The following is a 16,891-nucleotide window of genomic DNA, read 5'->3' as shown; positions in this document are numbered from 1 at the left end:
AGGGTTTAAAAAGCTGCCAAACTGAGGCTTAAGTTGTAAGTTGCAGTACAGTATTGCAATATTTTTGACTGTTGGCAAGTGGCATGCATTCAACAGTAAATATTTGGCTGCCTCTTATACTCCTTCTCAGTTTTTATGTTTTATTTGCTGTATTATTTAATTTTCATGAAAAGCATTGGTTACTATTTGTTGTTTTACGGTACAACTATATTAACAGCAAACACCCTCCTAGTCTGCAAAAGAATCTACATAAACCTGAAATACTTCACTTGTTGTAACAAAGTACATTAGACTTCAATGAAGCTACAGGTGTGTGTAATATTGGCTGCTGTGTAGATCATTTAGACACACATTTTGCTTTGGAAAAAATGCACTGAGTTCAAAACAATGAAAATGGCATAAATGGAATTAATCTAAAGAGGTAAAAGCCTCAGAATCCCACCATTGGGCTGGTGGATAACTGAATGGGGTAAAAGAAACCTCATTAGCGGCAAAACCCTCCTCAAAACAGACTAAGCCTAATGCCTTGTGCAATGCAATAACTCTATAGCAATTTCACCAACAAGAAATGTGCATCTCGGCAAAAATTATAGTGTGCTATAGCAGAAAAAAAGAAGTCTTCAATTTACGTACTTATCTTAAATGCTGAGGATCGGTTCACACTGATGATGGCCAGCGTTTCGTTATTCCAGCTACCTCCATTCATTTAGAACCATCTCATTGTTATTCTTACACTTCCTCTTCACTCGGCCGGCATGAAAACCAGTGTTGCTGCTGCTTCACAAAGAGCTATATTAACATCAGACACAAAAATGTTCATTAGGGAGCTAAAGCTGTCTTAATATTAATCATCTGCAATAGGCAAATTATAGAATAGCCTCTGAGCTTGTGCTCTCAGGCAGTGAATAGGAAGTGCATAGTAACATAGTAAATGATGGCAGATAAAGACCCGAATGGTTCATCCAGTCTGCCCAAATATACAGTACACTCACTATAATTTAATGATTTAATTGAAATTGTTCTTTTACTTAGATATTTCTGGGCCAGAAACCCAGAGCTCTGCCCGGTACTGGGGATAGGTTCCATTTACTGGAGTCTCTGTCAAAGCTCACTCCAGCTCATCTAAACCATCTCAGCCCATCTTCAACTGAATGGTCTGTGCCGGCCCTACCTGGTGGTCTAGTGGGCTTTCAGGGCAGGAGTGATCTTCCTATGCTCCTGCCCTGTGCAGATCGCCAATAGGAAATGGCTGCCATCAGCTTCCCTAGTCTCTCGAGACTACGACGAGAGCTCATGGCAGCCATTTCCTATTGGCAATCTGCACGGGGCAGGAGCATAGGAAGATCACTCCTGCCCTGAAAGCCCACAAGACCACCAGGTAAGGTCGGGATGCCGGGGGGAAGGCGGGAAGGAGGCGGGGAAGGTCTAAAACGAAGCTTTTTCCCCCCCTAAAAAATAAATTGTGAATAACCGAATCCGCGGATGCTGAAACCACGGATTCGGAGGGGGAAGTGTACAAGCATGCTTCTGGAATGAATTATGCTCGCAAACCATGGTTTGACTGTAGTTGCATAGTTTGATGCCTGGGCATTAGTGCTACTGCTTATCCATTTCAAACTTATACTAAACACCCACTTTTTGTACAACTGGGGATGAATTAGCAGGGCAACCATGAATAAGGATCCATTATGCTTCAGTTTAGGCTCCCTGCTGATAAATTATTGACAGACAAACTGAGGATACTGTAAAGAAACAACAGGGTCGACATTCAAAAACATTTATCCAGGAAGCAGTGATCTGGGTAGTGTTGGAGCAGTTCAGGGGTGGAGATCAAAGTTATCTGGGTAGCGGAGATTATGAAGAGGGTGCTGAAAAGTTCTCAGCCCAACCAACTTCCTAAATCTGTAGCTGAAAGTGTTATTTTAGTTTTGCAAAGTGCCAATTTGCAGACTAACAAAATAAACTAAAATAACACTTTTTTCAGCTACAGTGGCAAATTAACTTCAAATTACTCTGGGTTGTTTCTTGCAATTATTTCTCTTTTATAGCTCTGAAATTCTTTGTATTCATTTATGATGAAATTAAATTAATGGACATAGGGAAAAACCTACTGCTCTTTATTGTTATTATTCAGAATGCTCCTTCTCTCTATCGTGTGTAAGACTGTCTATGTGGAAGCTCAGCTCCCTTTGATATAATTCCATCAGTGAGTCTGCTTGCTTGGCATGAACTTGCATTGTTTGAGAAAGCGTGTATACAGCTGTGGCCAACCCTAGCCGGAAGAGTAGGAGGTGGCAAACCTAGCACACTGTGTCAACATATTAGGAGCCAAGTAATTTGAGATGCAGGAGCAAATTGGTAATCTTCTTTCCTACTTCAGTTCTAGGTTTGGAGACCTGTTTCATTTCTCTATATACTCCAAAGTAAAAAGAGAACAGAGGGCGACATCTCTGCATATCTTCTCTATTTTTTTGTGTTTCTGCCTTTCTTTGCTTCATCTCCATCTTTTCTTTTTCCTGCCACTCTTGTTCTTTTAAAATCTGTTCCCTTTAACTGTTTTCACCTTCTCTTCTCCTTTCTTTGCCTTCATTGTGCCATGCCTAAGTCTTGTTTCCCAGAAACTCAGGAAGGTACACTGCCTTTATTTTCTATTTGCTATAATGTTCCAGGTCACTTCATCACTCCCCAGTACGTTGTACTGAAGAGTACAGCCAGAGATGAATATATTTTTTCTTCAAGGCCATTTGATCCACAAATACATCTGGGGGATAGGAAATGGCTGCATGTTTCTAAGACAACTACTTAATTCCATGTCATGCGTTTGCTTCAAAGCATTTTATCAGCACTGTAAACAGATAAACTGAAGTTTTGCTAGAACAAAGATACCAGTACAAAAAGAGGGAATCCACCAGCAACACAACAGATGAGCAAAAATAGTGGTGGCAGCAGAAAGCAGAAAAAAAACATAAATAAACCCCATGCTCTGCGCTGCTCTACATCAGAGCAGTACAGACAGAGCATTCAGTGTGCTGGCCAACGCTAAAAATCTCTTGCGCGGTTTTGTAAAAAAGGGGGAAGTGTGGAGAAGGGCTGCATCTAAAACACAAAGGGCATGATAGTCAGCACTATTTTGCTCCCAACCGGCTAAATCGCACACGGCCAACTATCTGGTGATATTCAGCTTGAGAAGGGTGGTTATCTCCTGCCACATATCTGGCTCAGCTCATTGGCTGCCGATCAGCTATGTTGTGCGAGTCACCACCAATATTCATCAGCTCGCTGGCTAAGTCCAGTGGCCAGAGAGATCACCATTTTAGGCTGCTCTATCTTTGGCCATTGAGACTTAGCAGGCTAGCCACTGAATATTGGCTACAGTGCCAGCATTGAGGCTCAAATTCTGTAAACGACACACTGCAGTTAGGCAGCGGCAAATGCCCTACCACCACCTACCTAACCAGTCATGGGGCATTTTTTTTTTTTTTATTGAAGGTGCTTTTCTATGACGCTGGTCTCATACCTACGGAAGTGCATAAGGATGCCTAAGGCTGGCGGGTGCGTGGTTTTGCACCGGAAGTGACCTTAGGCCAGTGGTCTCAAACTCACGGCCTGCCAGGTACTATTTTGAGGCTCTCGGTATGTTTATCATAATCACAAAAGTAAAATAAAACAGTTTCTTGATCATATGTCTCTTTAGCTATAAATAGAAACATAGAACATGACGGCAGAAAAGGGCCACGGCCCATCTAGTCTGCCCACACTAATGGCCCACCCCCTAACTACCTCTATGAAGAGATCCCACATGCCAATCCCTCTTTTCTTAAAATCTGGCACACTGCTTGCCTCAATTACCTGTTGTGGAAGATTATTCCAGCGATCAACCACCCTTTCGGTGAAGAAATATTTTCTGGTGTCGCCATGAAATTTCCCACCCCTGATTTTCAATGGATGCCCTCTTGTTGCCGTGGGTCCTTTAAGGAAAAAGAGATCCTCTTCCACCTCGATACGGCCCGTGACATATTTGAACGTCTCAATCATGTCTCCCCTCTCTGCGTTCCTCGAGTGAGTACAGCTGCAACTTACCCAGTCGTTCCTCATACTGGAGATACTTGAGACCTGAGACCATCCTGGTGGCCATTCGCTGAACCGACTCAACTCTCCGCACATCTTTTTGATAATGCGGCCTCCAGCATTGTACACAGTATTCCAGATGGGGTCTCACTATGGATCTGTACAACGGCATTATGACCTCGGGCTTACGGCTGATGAAATTTCTACGGATACAGCCCATGATTTGTCTAGCCCTGGATGAAGCTTTCTCCACTTGATTGGCAGTCTTCATGTCTTTGCTAATGATCACCCCCAAGTCACGTTCCGCTACAGTCCTTACTAGGATCTCACCATTTGACTTAGCCAAAAGGAAAGATTTATAAACTATAAAGAGTTTTACCTCATGCAAAATTGTCATTTCTTTAAGACATTAACTATTTTTTTTCAGGCCCTCCAAGTACCTACAAATCCAAAATGTGGCCCTGCCTTAGGCGTGCCTCTGTAGGTGCGAGACCGGCACTTTAAATGTAGACCCTTAAAATGCTGGCTTAGGCGCTTGCTTTGTTTTTTAATAAACAAACGCTATTCTATGAATAGCGCCTATGCATGATTGACACGCAATCGGTTGCCATTTCTCAGGTGGCCACCAATACCGGCACAGTTTATAGAATCCGGCCCTGAATTTCCAGGATTGACAGTGAACACACTGATGACCTCCTGTGGTATGAATATCGGAGGGGTTTAACAACAGAACAAATGCCAAGAAATCAGCAAATAACCACAAAAGAAGGGCCACCAAAATAATTAAAACCTCCAGCATGGCCATGTTTTGGCATGTTGCCATCATAAGGGGTAATTCTCTTACAAATTTTAAAAATGATAAAACCTGAAAATTAAATGAAAAACACAAAAATGTATGAAAAAAACATTTTTCTTATTAGAAAAGAAGTTTGCAGAAGTCCTATGAAGAATCCACAAATATGTCTGGTGACATTAGGTACAAACATAGAAATGGCCAAATGGCCCATCCACAGTAACCATTATCTCTTTCGCTCTCTGAGAGATCCCACGTGCCTATCCCAGGCCCTCTTGAATTCAGACACAGTCTCTGTCTCCACCACCTCTTCTGGGAGACTGTTCCATGCATCTACCACCCTTTCTGTAAAAAAAGTATTACTCCTGAGCCTATCACCTCTTAACTTCATCCTATGCCCTCTCATTGCAGTTTTTCCTTTTCAAATTAAAGAGACGTGATTCATGAGCATTTACATCATGTAGGTATTTAAACATCTCTTAAAATCAAGAAAGTAGTGACAATTTAATTGTTGGATCTTAGAGCGGTAGCCCACTGCTGGTGAGTGCCATTCCTCCAAAGTATACAGATTGAGATCTTTAAGTCTGTCCCCATACGCCTTATGATGAAGACCACGCACCATTTTTAGTAGCCTTCCTCTGGAACGACTCCATCCTTTTATATCTTTTTGAAGGTGCGGCCTCCAGAATTGTACACAATATTCTAAATGAGGTCTCACCAGAGCCTTATACAAGGGCATCAAGACCTCCTTTTCCCTACTGGCCATACCTCTTCCTATGCAACCTAGCAATCTTCTAGCTTTCGTAGTTACCTTTTCAACCTGCATTCTGAAGTCAGAGCATAGCTGGAACAAACGCATCTCATAAATTCAGAGCCTGCAGGTAGAGTCAGGGGCATGATTTCCAGCAGCTGGAGCTTGTATGTCCCAGTCCTTAGGAGGCTTTTTTCCCAATTACTATCCAGTCCTATTGGGTCTATAATTAGGTATTTGCGGTGTCACTGGCACGGATCTGATTGTAGCCCTTATAAGCTTTCCTTCCCTGCATCATTTAAGATATTCCTGGATTGAGAATTTGTTGCAAATTAAGCTCAGTTATGATCCGGACACATTGAGGAGTTTTTAAATACATATTTTGCTTTATTTCTTTTACATTTTAAAATTTGTAGGTGAATTTACTGACAAACAAAAAGGCAAGGGAGGTGTCTTTTCAACCAATGATTGAGTCTTTATTCAAAACAAATAGTCCCAACAAGGATCCCTGTTTCGGCGTGTAGTGAACTCCTTCTTCAGGGGACACTTGGCTGGTGAACGCGGCGTTCAAAACGTACGTTACTGTTTCCTAGGTGTTGTGTGGGACTTCATTCCGATTCCTCAGTGCAAGCGCCAGTCTGAACTGTCCGCCAGCGAGCCCCTCGTCACCTCCAGCTGCATGAATTTAATTTACTGTCATGCAGATGACTGCATGAGCGATGTACAAAAGAATTCATTGTGTGATTTAAGTGGAAGCAGAAGTGTACCCCATATCTGTGGACATGACAAGGAAAACACTGTGGTACTTGTATGCAGAGGGATTAAGGAGCTAAAAAGGAAGAATTTCCATAATCCCAGAGATTACTAATGTATTGACAAAGTCTCCACAAACATCCTCTATAATAAAATCCTAAGCGTGCACGTGCACTTAGGATGGCGTGTTCCCTGACAGCATGCTGTGTCCCTCCGTGCCGAATTCCATTTTTGAACATGGAGGCAGGGAACACACCGGCGACTACCCCTTCCCGCCCTCACTCACCAACCGCTGCTCCTCTTCAAAGCAGCCTTCTGAGGATCGCGGCTGGCTGTAGCGAACCTCGCAGGCCGCTCTGCACCTCCGTAGCATGTTCCCTCTGATGCACGGGATCGCGTCAGAGGGAACGTGCTACCGACGTGCAGAGCAGCCTGCGAGGTTCGCTCAGCCGGCCACGATCCTCAGCAGGCTGCTTTGAAGAGGAGGGCAGACGCGAACGGACCAGGAAGCTGGATGCTGGACATGGGGAGCAAGGAAGAGGTGCTGCTGGACAGGGGGGAGGTAACAGGAAGGAAGGCCTTAAAGACTAGTGGGGAATAAAAGGTGAAGTATTCAATGATGTACCTGTAAAGGCTTATTGGTCCCGTATAGAGCCTTTGGCCAGTGGTACGTCTGCACCTCAAATACTGAGCACAATTCTGGTTGCTGTATCTCAAAAAAAGATATTGTGGAATTAGAAAAGGTACAGAGAAGGGCAATGAAAATTATAAAAGAATGGGATGACTTCCCTATGATGAAAGGCTAGAGTGGTTAGAGCTCTTCAGCTTGGAGAAGAGACGGCTCAGAGGGGATATGATAGAAGTCTATAAAATACTGACTGGGGTGGAAAGGTAAACGTGAATCAATTGTTTACTCTTTCCAAAATACTAGGACTAGGGGGCAAGTGAGGAAGCTACTAAGTAGTAGATTTAAAACAGACCAGAGAAAATATTTCTTCTCACAACGTATAAGTAAACTCTGGAATTCATTGCCGGAGAATGTGGTGAAATCAGTTAGCTTTGCAGGGTTTAAAAAAAGGTTTGGATAGTTTCCTAAAAGAGAAGTGTATAGGCCATTGAGATAGCTTGGGGAAATCCACTGCTTATTCCTACGATAAGCAGCATAAAATCCGTTTTACTACTTGGGATCTAGCTAGGTACTTGGGACCTGGGTTAGCCACTGTTGGAAACAGGATACTGGGCTTGATGGACCTTCGGTCTTTCCCAGTATGGCAATTCTTATGGTCTTAAGTATAGGACAGTCAAGGCATTGTGACATCATTGAAGAGGTTGGCTCTTAGGCATTGGTGGAATGAGGTATTATGACATCATAGTAGCAACATTCCAGAGCTGAAATTATTTGGATTTCTGCCAGGTACTTGGGCTACTATTGGACAGGATACTGGGCTTGATGGACCTTCAGTCTGTCCCAGCATAGCGATTCCTATGTTAATATTGCCATTCTTGGTGATAATAGACTATCCTATTGATAGAGTAAGAAACTTCTATAAAGAGCAACTTTAAGAACCATGACCAGGAAATTGCAAAGCGTACAGCTTACATATCATATTGTTTCTTATACCCTGCAATAGTCTACTAGGAATCATTGTGGTTTACACAAGATTAAGAAGGATTCAAACCAGGAACATCATGAGTCACACAGTTTAGAGCTTAAGTCCTGTACTATAGTGAGAACAGATGTGTTTTTAATGCCTTCCTGAATTGAAGATAGGAAGGGATCTGTCGCAAGCAGGCCGGAAGGCAATTTCAAATCATGGGGCCTTGGAATTCATAGGTGGAGTCGAAGAGTGATTTCCTTCAGACTTGGCATGGAAAGGGAAGCGCCAGTTTACATCTCTCAGTCGTTCTTGAGTTGTAGAAGGAACGTGTGACTTGAATGGCATGATTTAGTCCAGAAAAGTTTTCCCCTTGTGGACCATATATGTGACTTTAAATTGAATTCTGCTCTTAACTGGCTGCCAATAGCGGGCTGGCTCTTTCAAATCGGAGGGTAATTCCAGAAGGGGGCACACCTAGATATAGGCAGTAAGAAAGTGTCTATTTGAAGCCAGTTTAGAAGTCATACTATTTTCCTTTGGCTTTTTGCTCTTGACCTTTTTCCTTACCTTACTCATGCTATGGATCACTCTTTGTTCTTGACTTCTTAGCTTATATCTTTAATTGTTGGGCAGAATTTTACTGTGACTTCTCTTCCCTTTTGTTCCACTCATTCTCTTCCCCATCCTTTTTGTTTTTATTATAACCTCCCCTTTCTTTATCCCCCTTGTACCCATTTTTGCTTGTATGTTGGTTGAACATTTGTTTTTTGCCTCCCTTATGTCTTTTTAATTTTTGTTTTAATTTTCTTTTAATAATATATTATTGTAAACCGCTTAGACTAATTGTGGTTGTATTTATGGTATATCAAATAAATTGAAACTTGAAACTTTTTCTTTATAGAATATTAGCATATATGGCTGAAAATGTGCCTAATTAAGATGTGGAGAGCTGGGTGTCTAGATTATCACCTGAGTGCTTGCTTGGAAGGGGCCACAGACAGCCAGTCAGAGGCAGCGGGGGGAGGGCCTAGCTGTGGACTGTAAGAGAGATGGGGGATGGAACAGATGACACCCTGAGTGGGAGGGGCTACAGTCAGCTAGTCTTACTCTTTGTGACTCTGTACAGCGCTGCGTACGTCTGGTAGCACTATAGAAATAATTAGTAGTAGTAGTAAGCTACATATGTAAAGATGCAGCTCGTCCATATTCTGTGCATGTGAATGCACACCCTAGGCAGCTGTCTAGTGTGTTTATACAGAAGACCTTACCTTGCCTCTCCAAATGACCAATTTTGAGTGGCAAAATATGGCCACTTAGGGGGGAATTTATCAAGGGGTTCTAACTCCAGGAGTGGTGAGGAATGGCCTCGTGGCTAGCATCCTGAGGTTGTGGGTTCAATCCCAGTGCTGCTCCTTGTGACTCTGGGCAAGTCACTTAACCCTCTGTTGCCCTGGGTACCATAGTTAGACGGTGAACCCACTGAGATAGGTAGGGAATACTCAGGGTGCCTGATTTTATGTTTTATGTGCTTGGACCATGTACTTTGCAATTATTTTTTCTGTTTGTTTTATTCCTTTGTATTGTGTTTTCCAAAAATTAATAAAACACTTTGAACTTAAAAAAAAAAAAACAACTTGCTGATCATCGCTTTGGGTGAATCACTTCATCAAGGCAGTTAACAAATCCCAATAAATAAATAACCAATTTAGCACATGCTAATGATTAGCATGCATTAATGGCTAAGACGCCCATAGGAATATAATGGGTGTCTTAGCCATTAGCGCGTGCTAAATCAGCATCCCTTAGTCTCACTATAGCTACCCAATGGGAAACCATTTTTCATATCCTCTGTACTAGCTAGCTAATTTCTTAGTTAACTGGCTCCATATTTTGAACATTACCCACTTTTTTTAACACTATAAACACTGGGATTATAATAAACCATACAGCATATGTTCTTGTAAGATTTAAAGTTTTGACAATTATGGCGCAAGAAGCCCCTACAATTCACTTCAGAGTTGCTAAATCAGAATTGCTTATAGCTGTATCATTGTTAGCACTGAAGAGGTTAAGGCTAGGAGAGCACACTGTTGAAGCTGTAGGTCAAGTTACTTTGAAAAGCTTCCTTCTGTTTCTAATTTGGACAGAGAAAGAGAGAGAGGGAGACAGAGAGAGACGGAGAAAGCCAATGTACAGCTAATTTGGAGATGATAAAACAATCCTGCATGTCTGTGTGTGCGCACACACGCATGTGTCTATGTGTGGAGGCTGAGGGAAATTATGAGTAATTACAAGGATAAGAATCACAGCCACTTGCATCCATTACTTGGGTTTTCATGAATGCCAGGGGCTATTCCTGTAGATAAAGAAACTTTAAAGCAGGAAAGACAGCACTTGCATGCTTTTCACTAAGGATCCAGATTCGCAGCCCACAACTTGTGATGACTTGGACTTGAAGTTTAAGCAATGCTGAAATCTGTGAGATGAGAAAATAAAAGGTGAGTGGGGGAAAAAAAAAAAAAGAAAAATCCACCTTGTTTTAGATTCTCTGCTAGGGGGGAAGAACACAAGAGCTTCTGTTCATCTGAGCAAAGAGAAGGGCTTAAGCTTCTAACACTAGAAACAGGGCTCCCTCTACCAGAGCAGCGAAAGTCGAGGCATGAAGGAGTTTAACATGTTTGCAGTGTGTGAGCTTCCCTGGGCACAGCACGGTGTGTGTTTGAGCCATATTTTTTGGGTTCCGAAGTAGCCTGGATGGAGTGTCACAAACAAAGATTCATGTGAGTAACAAAAGGTTATAAAAATAATGATCCTGACAGAAAATAAATTTCCTTTGTATGCTTTGGTCTGAAAAGCATTTTACCTCTGCTGCTAGATAAAATGAATCTGTAATAGAGCAATATCATACTATGAAGATTGCTTTGGCTCTGATCACTGAAAGTTTCCAAATGTACATTAGCAGGAAACAGAGGGAGTGCTATTGGCAGAGGGCAAAATGACTGGGTGAGTAAAGCAGGGTCATTAAAAGAAAAAATATTCCTTCTCATCCTGTGTCAGCTGTAGATTGCAAAGTCGTTATTTGTGTATCTCTGTAAATGATTCCTCTTAATTCTAGGGAGCAGCTCTGTTTTATGCATCATAAGGTTCTCACAGTCTAGTTGATGGTTTTTGTTATAGGGTCCCTACTGCAAAATAACAAGAGTCACTGTGTGATGTTGTTTGTAAACTTCAGAGACCAGAGGCTTTGGGGGAATGAGGGGAGATGCTTAGAAAAAAAATAAACATGAAAAACCAATGGGGCAGTTTTATAAGGGGATATCTAAAGGTAGAGAATGACACGGGGACAAATTTGTCCCTGTCCCTGCAGGAACTCAATTTCCCCGTCCCGTCCCCGTGAGTTTTGGCGCTGTCCTTGCCCCATTCCTGTAAACTCTGCTTGTGCAAATGAGGACAGAGCTTGCAGAAAGGGGGCAGGGGCAGGGGCAGGGACAGGAAAAGAACTCGCAGGGATGGGATGGGAAAATGAGTCCCCGTGGGGACGGGGAAAAATTTGTCCCCATATCATTCTCTACCTAGAGGTAGACTCCACTTACTTGCATCAAAGGCTCCATAAAATGATAGGTATGTGCTATGGAGTAAATTTCATATTCATTGCCTAAAAATCAGTGCTAAAAAAAAAAATCTGCACTTAGCACTATTCTATAAACCGCCTCTGGAGTTAGGTGCAATTTATAGAATCAAGTATAGCGCCGGTCCATGTGTTTCCCTTTTAATGTCTTTCTTTCTTACTGAATATTGTATTTCTTTTCCTCTTTTTTTCCTTCAAACGTGTTTGTCTGTCTCTGTTATTGTGATTACCTTTTAATTTTAGGGTTGTTTTTTTTTAAATCATGTATAATCGCTTAGATAATTTATAAGCAGTATTTCAAATTTTAATAAACTTGAGACTTGAAACTAACCCCCTCTTTTACGAATACATAGCGTTGGTTTTAGCGCCGGCAGTGGTGGTAACTGCTCCAACGCTCATATAATTCCTATGAGCGTTGGAGCAGTTACTGCTGCTGTCGGCGCTAAAACCCGTGCTATGCGTGCATAAAAGAGGGGGGTAACATTTAGGCCAGTGAAAACCAGGCCTAAGTGCCTGTGGCTAAGTTGTGCGCGGATTAGGCATTTCAATAACACTAGGTAACAAAATTTTATTTTCTCTCCTGGGTAATAAGTGTTCTCTCTTAATTGTCTATGCCACAAAAATATAGAAAATGGCTATCATTCCCTTCAAAAGTTGCTTTTGTGACCAGGACATTGATATTTTGAAATTTACCTTTTTTGCAGAACATTCCAGATTGATTCCAAGATGAATAAACTTAGAGGCCCTTTTACTGAGGTGCAGTACGGTCTTGCCATGCAGCAAACAATACCATAGGGTCACTGCACTTGCTGTTGTGGCAATTCAGGCGCTGAGGCTTACCATGGCTGTGGGCAGAGATGGGCAGAGGAAGGTTCATGTTGCGGGCATGCATCCCCACAATGTACTGGTGCGCTGCGGTAAAAGCATGTGATGCTTCTTACTGCCAGGTTAGTACAGGAGCCTTTACCACCTGCAAAAAGGCAGATGTTAAGGGCTTTTCAGAAGTGCTGTTACCACAGCACATGTGGGCGGAAACCTGCATCTCAGCAGACACACCTATAAGCCACACTTTTTTGACTTATGGTTATTTTGGAATACTTTTATGCAGAAAGGGTGGTAGAAGCGTGGAACAGTTCCCGGAAGAGGTGGTGGAGACAGAGACTGTGTCTGAATTCAAAAGGGCCTGGGATAGGCACGTGGGATCTCCCGGAGAGAGAAAGAGATAATGGTTACTGTGGATGAGCAGACTAGATGGGCCATTTGACCTTTATCTGCCATCATGTTTCTATCTTCCCTATTTTGTCTGAGGCAAAGATCAAAGCTGGTATCTTTGTCAGACCATAGATAAAGAAGATCCTGGGCATGCAAGGAATTTCCCAAGAAGCTAACTAGGAAGGAGAAAGCAGCTTGGAATAGCTATGTTGCAGTGGTTCACATTGCTGAAAACTTCATGAAGTTGGTTGAGAATCTGGTGAAGAATTATGATAAAATGGGTTGTAGGATGTCTCTCAAGGTCCATATCCTTGATGCTCATATTGAGACATTCAGGGAGAACATGGGAATGTACTCAGAGGGGGAAGGTGAGCGCTTCCACATGGAAAATACGAGAGGAAATGCAATTCTGGACTTAATTCAAAATGGACTACGAGGACCGGCACAAGGTTTAGAAGTAGAAGGGACACTGAGAAACAGTGATCACAACATGATCCACTTCAACCTAGACACAGGAACAAAAAATTGATCCAGAACTACAAAAGGATGAGAGTCATGGTGAGGAAGAAGAGACTAAGCACTGTAAATAAGCTAGAGCAAGCATGGTCCCTTTTTAAGGACACAGTCATTGAGGCGCAAAATCTATATATACCGTGTATCAACAAGGGTTCCATGAGGAAAAAGAACAAGGAACCGGTGTGGCTCACTGTAACAGCGAAGGAAGCGATCATAGACAAGAAGACTTTATTTAAGGAATGGAAAAGGACAAAAAATTGGTAAAAGCACAAACAACATCAAAGCAAGTGCCATAAGGTGGTAAGAGGGACCAAAAGAGACTAAGAGGATAAAATAGCCAAGGAGGCAAAAAATTTTAATCCGTTCTTTCGATACATTAAGGGGAAACGACCTGCGAAGGAAGCAGTGGGGCCGTTAGATGACCATGGAACAAAGGGAGTACTAAAGGTACTCCCGAAAAACCATCACCAAAAAACTGAGCACATTTTTTGCATCTGTATTTACCGAAGAGGATATCCAATATACCAGAAGCCAACAGGCTATACACAGGAAAAGAAGACAGGAAAATGACAGGGTCGACAGTCAGTCTAGAAGAGGTATGCAGACAGATTGATAGGCTTAAAAACGATATATCCCCGGGACCGGACAGTATCCACTTGAGGGTAATCAAGAAACTGAAAGGGCTTATAGCTGAACTGCTTCAACTAATAGCCAATCTGTCGATCAAATCAGGAAAGATTCCAGAAGACTGGAAAGTGGTGAATGTTACGCCGATCTTCAAGAAAGGTTCGAGGGGAGATCCAGGAAACTACAGACAGTGAGTCTGACTTCGGTATTGGGAAAGATGGTAGAGGCGCTAGTAAAGGACCAGATCATCGATCACTTTAACGGACGCAAACTGATGAGGACCAGCCAGCATGGCTTCAGAAAAGGAAGATCTTGCTTGACAAACTTACTGCACTTGTTCGAAGGAGTGAATAGGCAGATAGACAAGGGAGACCCAGTTGACATTGTATATCTAGATTTTCAGAAGGCCATGGAATCGAGGGTGATATACTCACAAGGATTAAAAACTGGTTGGCGGATAGGAAACAGAGAGTGGGGGTAAATGGACAATACTCGGACTGGAAAAGCATCATGAGTGGAGTGCCACAGGGTTTGGTGCTTGGGCCTGTGCTCTTCAACATATTTATAAATGACCTAAAAATTGGCACGACGAGTGAGGTGATTAAATTTGCGGATGATACAAAGTTTTTCAGAGTAACGAGGACACAGAAGGATTGCGAAGACCTACGAGACATAAACACACTCGAGGAATGGGCCGTGAAATGGCAAATGAGGTTCAACATGGATAAGTGCAAGTAACAAAAATTATATGCACGATTACAGGATGTCCGGTGCTTTACTCAGAGAGAGCCCCCAGGAAAAAGACTTGGGAGTACTTGTAGACAAGTTAATGAAACCGTTCGTGCAATGCGTGGCGGCGGCGAAAATGGCAAACAGAATGCTAGGAATGATTAAGAAGGGGATCACAAACAGATCTGAAAAGGTTATCATGCCATTGTACCCCCCCACCTGGAAAACTGCGTCCAACATTGGTTGCTGTACATGAAAAAGGACATAGTACTACTCGAAAGGGTCCAGAGAAAAGCGACAAAAATGGTTAAGAGACTGGAGGAGTTGCTGTACATTGAGAGGCTAGAGAAACTGGGCCTTTTCTCCCTTGAAAAGAGGAGACAGAGGGGACATGATCAAAACATTCAAGACATTGAAGGGAATTGACTTAGTAGAGAAAGAGATTGTTCACCCTCTCCAAGGTGAAGAGAGGGCACTCGCTAAAGTTAAGAGGGAATAGATTCCGTACAAACGTAAGGAAGTTCTTTACCCAGAGAATGGTATAAATCTGGAACAATCTTCTGGAGGCTGTTATAGGGGAAAGAACCCTTCAGGGATTCAAGACAAGGTTGGATAAGTTCCTACTGGAACAGAACATACACAAATAAGGCTAGACTCAAATAGGGAACTGGTCTTTGACCTAAGGGCTGCCATGCGGCGGATTGCTGGGCACGATGGACCACTGGTCTGACCCAGCAGCGGCAAATCTTATGTTCTTATCTGCACATTAGAATTTACATCCACTTCATATTATACGCTTAGATATTATACGCTTAGATAGATCCAGCACAGTGAAGGGGAAGGGAGATCGAGTCGTCCCCCTTCACTGCACCGGAGGAGCCTGAGATCGGCGGTTTGCCCCGCCCCCCAACAGCCACTTCAGCACCAGTCTGCCGTTACAGCCCTCTTAAGGGCTTTGCATATAGGACCTCTCTTCAAGATCCAGCACAGTGAAGGGGAAGGGAGATCGAGTCGTCCCCCTTCACTGCACCGGAGGAGCCTGAGATCGGCAGTTTGCCCCGCCCCCCAACAGCCACTTCGGCACCGGTCTGCCGTTACAGCCCTCTTACAGTCCCCCCTTCCTTCGCCCCTCGAACAGGAGATATCCGCCCTGCTCTCCCCAGCCCATCCGAGTGCTACTAAAGACCAATCTTCCAGTCTGACCCAGCTTTTTTTCAGCCCACTGCGAGCCGCCGAGGAGGAAGGAGGGAAGGAAAGAAAAAAAAAGGAAAAAAATTTTTTATTTTTTTTTCCTGTTCCTCTTCGGTGACTTCAAGGCAGAGGAAGGAGGAAGCCTCCTCCCTCCTCCACCCGACATCACTCGAACAGGAGTTAGCCCTGTTCCTGCTTTTCACCTAAACTCCGCTATCCATAGCCAACCCAGGAACTGCCGAAGTCGAGGGGGCGTGGCATGATCGCCACGGAGAACACACGGATGGCGTAACGGCTCCTCCTGTACACGCCTAATTCAAATAAAACTGTGCTTTTATATTTAATTTTTTTTTTTTTACATAGTCTGTTAAATTTTTGCTGCCGGAACACTCAACTCCATTCAGACGGGCGACCCAGACAACCGTTATCCCACCTAAAGAGCTTTCTTGTATATGTGTAGCCGCTTAAAAGTGCGCATCAGATAGGAATGCCGATAAGATCGGCAAAAACGCCTAAACATAAATCATCCTGCTCAATACTTAAAATGGCGACGTCACCAACTCCAACTATAACCTCGGCACAATGGGGTGATTGGGCCCAAGAAATTTCGAAAATGGTTACCGCAGCCCTGGAAGATAAACTTCTTAAATTACAATTGGCTGTAGACTGTATTAACGATCGTTTTGAAGCACATGCTGGGCGTATTGCAGCAGTGGAACAAAGGGTGTCTGAAAATGAAGATGCAACATTGCAAGATCGCAAAAAAGTGATTGCCTTGCAAAATCAAGTGGCAACATTGACAATATGTTTGGATGACCAAGAGAACCGTCAACGCCGCAATAACCTACGAGTTGTAGGACTACCTGATCTCCGCACTATATTCTCGCCTAGAATTTATGATACGCATGTAATCAGATTTTAAATAAACTATAACCTTGGTTAAGGGTACTTATTGCACTAATGTTTATGACAGGAGTGTTCAACCTCAGTCCTTGACAGCTCAATCTAGTTGGGTCTTCAGGATT

General features: G+C 43.0%; 2 protein-coding genes across 4 annotated transcripts in view; one reads left to right on the top strand and one right to left on the bottom strand.

Moving 5' to 3' along the window:
• The window catches only part of ZNF710 (zinc finger protein 710), a 613,623-nt gene that overhangs the window by 288,629 nt on the left and 308,103 nt on the right, over nucleotides 1–16,891 (bottom strand). Inside the window, exon 5 of the mRNA XM_033919487.1 lies at nucleotides 634–789. The gene's annotated coding sequence lies outside the window, so the exon portion shown is untranslated. The remainder of the gene's footprint in view (nucleotides 1–633; nucleotides 790–16,891) is intronic.
• Nucleotides 10,108–16,891, top strand: part of LOC117347961 (aminopeptidase N-like) — a 197,137-nt gene continuing 190,353 nt past the window's right edge. For 2 of the 3 annotated variants that reach the window (XM_033919483.1, XM_033919485.1), the window contains exon 1: nucleotides 10,108–10,461. The gene's annotated coding sequence lies outside the window, so the exon portion shown is untranslated. Of the gene's footprint in view, nucleotides 10,462–10,605; nucleotides 10,744–16,891 lie in introns of those variants that run through there. The other variant, XM_033919486.1, reaches the window with a different exon arrangement.

The sequence above is a fragment of the Geotrypetes seraphini genome, chromosome 14 (assembly GCF_902459505.1).
Source record: "Geotrypetes seraphini chromosome 14, aGeoSer1.1, whole genome shotgun sequence".
NCBI classification, from domain to species: domain Eukaryota; kingdom Metazoa; phylum Chordata; class Amphibia; order Gymnophiona; family Dermophiidae; genus Geotrypetes; species Geotrypetes seraphini.
This window is presented reverse-complemented; position numbering and strand designations above follow the sequence as displayed.